General features: G+C 35.4%; 1 pseudogene; it reads right to left on the bottom strand.

Annotated features, from left to right (window-relative positions):
• Nucleotides 1-355: 355 nt before the first annotated feature.
• On the bottom strand, nt 356-872 carry LOC116561227 (annotated as a pseudogene).
• Between the last annotated feature and the right edge of the window lie 5,311 nt (nt 873-6,183).

Below are 6,183 nucleotides of genomic sequence, written 5' to 3'. Positions count from 1 at the left end.
GCAACATCAGAAAAGAATTTGGGTAGGAGGGGGAAGAGAAGAATGATTTCATTTATCTTCAGTAAACACAATTTAAACAAATACAGCTGCTGTAACACAACACAATTCCTATAGACTGGAGCAATAACAAGGTCAAAATACAGTTATATTTTTAAACCTTGAATCAAGGCTTTACATAAAAATACATCTTACTTTCCCTTCTAAGTTTCTAAAATATCACATATTTTTCCTCCAACAACTGCAGCAATCCAGGAATTTTTAGGAAACTTTTGTGCGTGATCTTAATTCCCAACCATGGCTCTTTGGGCTCAGTGACAAAAGATCAAAACCACCCAAAATGATGGTTCACTTGATGTCAAATGAGAGACCCTGGCTCAATAATCTCATAGGATGAAAGCAGTGCTGCATCAACTGGCTCCAGGCAAGACAGGCACATGAATGACGTCATTAACCAGTCACCGCTACAGTGCAGGTGATAGATGCACATGTGCGGTAGAAATTGAATTGGGTCCCCCTAAACAAGGCTCATCATCAGATCACACACTCCCGGATCTTTTTTTCTCATCCATCTCTTTTAGGGTCAAAAATTTTTTTAGGCAGATGTTGTATAAGGCCTATTGTTTGAGCTATCCTAATTTGGTCCTCTTCAGTCAGCTGAGTTGCTAGCGGAGTCTGGCTAGGTGTTGGAGGTAGACTGGAACTGGAACTTGATGGTAGACTGGAACTGGAACTAAGCCAGATCATGGCTGTGGCTCCTGATCCGGCTTAGTACCCTCACCAAAGCTAGCCCAGTCGGACTGAGACTCCTGAAGCAGGGAGATGTCATCTGAGGTGGGGGATTTGAGGCACTTCCTCATCTTCCGGGGCTGGGGTGTGTGATCTGTGCACTGACAGTCTTCTCCGTTTTCTACCTTGAAATTAATATGTCTGTGGGATACTTTGAGACTATGTAAATATATTGTTGCTCATACTTTCATCCACTAGTTTTAGCATCTACTGATGATGATTCTCACTTGAAACAGTTATGGTGGTTTGTGAAATAATAGTGGTTTTATTTCTTTTTAAATTTTGTTTTGAATTAATTTACATTTACAAAAATTGTAAAAATAGTACATTCTTCACCCCAAATGTTAACATCTTACACAATCATACTAATTGTACTGTGTATGGAAAACAGGAAATTAACATTGATGCAATATTGTTATTATTTTGAAGACAGAGTCTCACTCTGCAACCCATGCTGGAGTGCAGTGGCTTGATCATAGCTCATGTTAACCTCAAATTCCCAGGCTCAAACAGTCCTCCTGCCTCAGCCTCTTTAGCAGCTAGGACTACAGGTACACACTACCACACGAAAGAAATTTTTCGTAGTGACAGGGTCTCCCTGTGTTCCCCAGGCTGGCCTCAACTCTTGTCCTCAAGTGATCCTCCTGCCTCTGTCCCAAATACGAACAATCATGGCTCACTGCAGCCTTGACTTTTTGGGCTCAGGTGATCCTCCCACCTCAGCCTCACAAGTACCTGAAATTACAGGCATGCACCACCAATCTCGGCTAATTTTTTTGTAATATTTTTTGGAGAGACGGGATTTTACCATGTTGTCCAGAGTGGTCCTGAACTCATGAGCTCAAGTGATCTGCCTGCCTTGTCCTCTTACAATGCTGGGATTACAGGCATGAGCCCCAGCCCGATCAATATTATTAACTGATTTACAGACCTTGTTTAAATTTTGCCCGTTTCCCAACTAATGTTCTTCAAAGCAAAAGAAAAAAGTTCTAAATTTTGCCAAACCCCTCCTTGTATTTAGTTGTCATGTCTTTTTTCTTTTTCTTTTTCTTTCTTTCTTTTTTTTTTTTTTATTTGAGACAGAGTCTCACTCTATCACTAGGCTGGAGTGCGGTGGTGCAATATCGGCTCACTGCAACCGCCACCTCCTCGGTTCAAGCGATTTTCCTGCCTCAGCCTCCCGAGTAGCTGGGACTAGAGGCCTGTGCCACCATGCCCAGCTAATTTTTGTATTTTTAGTAGAGACAGGGTTTCATCATGTTGGCCAGGATGGTCTCAATCTCTTGACCACCCCCCTCGGCCTCCCGAAGTCCTGGGATTACAGGTGTGAGCCACCATGCCCAGCCTGTCATGTCTTTCTTATATGATTAGTAGAGATTAACAGATCATCTTCATGCATGTGACCAACAAGACCAAAAGGGGATAATTCGTCAGTCTTTCTTTTTATGACAAATGGTCATTAAAAAGCAAGGTCAGGGGTTCGAGACCAGCTTGGACAACATAGTGAAACTACAACTTTACTAAAAATACAAAAATTAGCCAGGTGTGGTGGCACGTGCCTGTAGTCCCAGCTATTTGGGAGGCTTAGACGGGAAAATCGCTTGAACCTGGGAGGTGGTGACTGCAGTAAGCTGAGATCGTGCCATTGTACTCCAGCCTGGGAGACAGAGGGAGACTGTCTCAAACAAACAAACAAACAAATAGAGGAATTCTATTCATGATAAATGGTGATTCCACCACTCCCTCAGCCCCCACATACCACTAATACATTTATACCACATTTATTAGTTGGGATTCTATTTTTTGAGAAGAATTATCCCTTTTCCTTTATTTACTGCTATCAGTAGGGACTCATGTGCACCTTTAGTCCCAACTACTTGGGAGGCTGAGGCAGGAGGATTTCTTGAGCCTGGGAATGTTGAGGCTCCAGTGAGTCATAATTGTGCCACTGGATTCCAGCCTGTGCAAAAGAGCGATACCCTCGCTCTCTCTCAAAAAAAAAAATACATAAAAAATCCATTGGTATCATTAGTTATTTCGATGCTGCATTATCCTAGATTTGACCACGGAGAGCCTTTCAGGCAGGTTTGTATCGACTGAATATGTCTCCTGGTAAAAATGATATTGTTTTGCATTATTGGTAACATTTAATTAAAAGCCACATGGAATATGGCATTCTCTGTCAGCTAAGTATCTTAAAGGTATTTAAAGTATTTGAATCATTGTTATGGTCCTAAAAGGCAAAGATTATGAATCATATGATTGCCTGTATCTCATATCTAGATTATCCTATGTCTCATGCCCGTCACTGAGAGCAGTATGTCATCACTAGCATCAATTTATTAATGTTTAGTTTGGGCAGACATTCAGTTTCTTCAGTTTTCAGTTTTTAGAAAAAACTTATAGAATCAGCATTTAGTTATTAATATTTTCTTGCCTGTTAATTGTCTTTACTAATGTTAGTGCTTATGAAACTAAGTTAACACTATATTTGGGTTGAAATTGATAGTTCACTCATGTAACAGAAGTATCTCTCAAAAAGACTTCTACTCCTTTTGGGAGGGAAATGTGAGAGTGGGAGGAGGAACAGTATCTTAGAAAATCAAAACTGTGTACCTAGTATCTAGCATTATGTTTGTCACAGTTAAAGCTCAGTAAATATTTGTTGAATGAATGAACAATACCCAAGGAAGGGCTTACCTACCCATTTCTTTTATTTTCAATTCTTTTAGATGATTTTTTAACTTAGTAATTTTTCATATGTGGGTCATTTTTGCTTTTCACATTTTACTGCCTAAATATCTAAAATTATCAAAGCCTTTCCAAATTGTCTTCTGTGGAAAAATATGCGGGTTGAAATTTTCAAAAAGGGGTAGAGATTTTATGTACAAAAATTAAATTGATTTCTTTTTTGCACTTAGCTCACAAAGCCTTTAATATATTAATTAAATACTGTGAATCTCTTAGAGATGGGAGAAAACTCGACATTTATGAAACTTGTTAATGAGAAAACTCATTTTTCTCAGTTTCTGAGAGACTATGGGAAATGCTTATCTGATTTTTTAAAAAACCTATTTAACTCTCCTTAGGCTTATTTCTTTGTTATTATTTTGTATAATTTGGCCACTTTTGGACTACCTGATATGCCCAAAATGAATTTTCTTTCTTACTAACCTGGATAGCCTTTTCTCAGCTAAATATGGCATGTCCTAAAAAGTCCATTGATTGCCCAAAAAGCTGAGCCCATGGATTAGAAATAGCCTTAAGATTACTCATCTAAACATTTGCTACACATTTATCAGAGAAATTTAATGCAATTTTTCTAAGTCATCTAAATTCTTCGTAAGCCATTCTATACACCTTGGTAGGAGACGTTTCATATTTGTAGAAATTTCAAATATTCCAAGAATGTTGAGTCAGTTTCTCAATTGGCAAAATTATGCAGAGTAAGAAAAATGTCCATAGAAATAGAACCAAGAGAAGTCTATATAAATAGTAGTGTGAAGAAGAGTGAATTCCTTTTTAGCTGTAACATCACATTTTTTGCATGTTGCACACATTGTTTAGCCGTTTCTAAACACATTTCCATTTACGTCATTTGTAAAAACTGCCTAGCCTCATATTCTGGAAAACTGACAAAGTTGTAATGAACAGATGCAGATTCCATAATTGTAATCGGCCTTTATTCTAAACTAATTTTTGGCTCATGCATGTTAATGATTCCTATTTTTCTCTAATTTTACCTTAAAATTGGAAAGGGTATTTTTTAGACGGAAACATTTTTTGTTGACTTTTTAAAATCAGGGCTTATTATGGCCTGTAGGTTCTCCAATTACTGATATTTAGACCTAGAATTTTAAGAGTGCCTTTTTAATATTTCTGTTAATAATGAATTTTACCTAATCTTTAAAATTTTTCTTTTATAATTCCCAGATAAATATATCAGTTTTAAATGAAACACCTTTTTAATTTTTTAATAATTAATAATTTCTTGGTTTTAAATAATATGTAGATCATTTAGAATATAAAAAATTGTAAATAATTTATTTTATCTATGTTTTTACAATTCAAGTTTATCTTAAAGTGAATAATAAATATTAGTAGAGCCTCAAACAGGAACAAAAAGATGTATTCTTTTATTGTTTTATTACTGTATGATTTTCTAACAATGCCACTTAAAAGACTTTGACTTTCTAAAGTAGGACTAGTTCAGGTGAATCTCTGATTGTCTTAAAGAGACTATATGATCTGGCTTCAAGCATAATACATGTAACATTTTAAAATAAGACGGGATAAACCTGAAAAAATCTGATCTTTGAACAGCTACTATGACAGCTTCTGACTAGTGCCAAATTTTGTCATATGAATGGGGGGCATGATATTTATTAATGAAGAAATTGGTTTCTAAAATAATTTTTAGTGTTTATAGGTCCTTTTTTATTGAAGTGTGAGATACAGAACAAGCATTTTGGCATATTGTTGCTTGCTATAAGGAAGATTTAGTAGCTTGTTTTGGACTATTAATACGAAGAGAAGTCATTTAGAATTCAGATATATATTTAGAACTAGCATGTGTTCAAAAAGATACAAAGTGAATCAAGAAATTCTGGAAAAGATTGAAGAAAAGACATTGCTATTTTCAAGCTAATATTGGTAAAGTAAATATCGAAAAGAGACTTACATATTTTCTTTATTTTGAATATTTTATTAAAGGTCCCAAATAAAAACTCAAACTTGACAGAATTAAATCAGTGAAAGTATGAAAGTCTTTTTCTAAAATAATAGTTATATACATATAATTTTAAATGTAGTCTAGGAAACCCAAAACGCTTACTGCAGTTAGATATAGGAGATGATTACAAACCGAACAGCTGTCTGAGTTTAGTAACACAATGCTAGTTGTTACTGCTTACAGCAAATTTAGTTATGTTATATTAATTACTTTTCTCTGATTTTGAAAATGTCTTGATCATACTTTTTGCATAAAGAGAAAATCTTCACATTCTATATACTTTTTCAGCAAATGTTAATAGGAATCCAATGGTTTATTCTTTAACTTTTAATTTGTTGACTAAAAGATGTGTATAGTATTAAAAATACATGCCAAGTAGGTTTGCTGCATGAATTTTATAGCATATAGGAAATGAAAACCCTGGTGACCTTTTGGGCTTGTTGGTCACATGCATGAAGATGATCATCTGTTAATCTCTGCCAATCACTAGTGCATCATTTTACAGAAGACAAAACAGTTTTTAGTTGTGCTTCATTTGCTTTTTTTGCAAAGTGCTTTAACAAGAAACTTTGGGAAATCATTTAATATTGCAGGATTATAAAATAATGAACATTTTCTATCTAAAGACAATAATTTTACAATAAGAATTTTTATACAGAAGCAAT

This window comes from Sapajus apella, unplaced genomic scaffold, assembly GCF_009761245.1.
Source record: "Sapajus apella isolate SASKATOON/1434 unplaced genomic scaffold, GSC_monkey_1.0 scaffold28, whole genome shotgun sequence".
NCBI lineage: Eukaryota > Metazoa > Chordata > Mammalia > Primates > Cebidae > Sapajus > Sapajus apella.
Note: the sequence above shows the minus strand (reverse complement) of the source record. Positions and strands in the feature narration are given on the sequence as shown.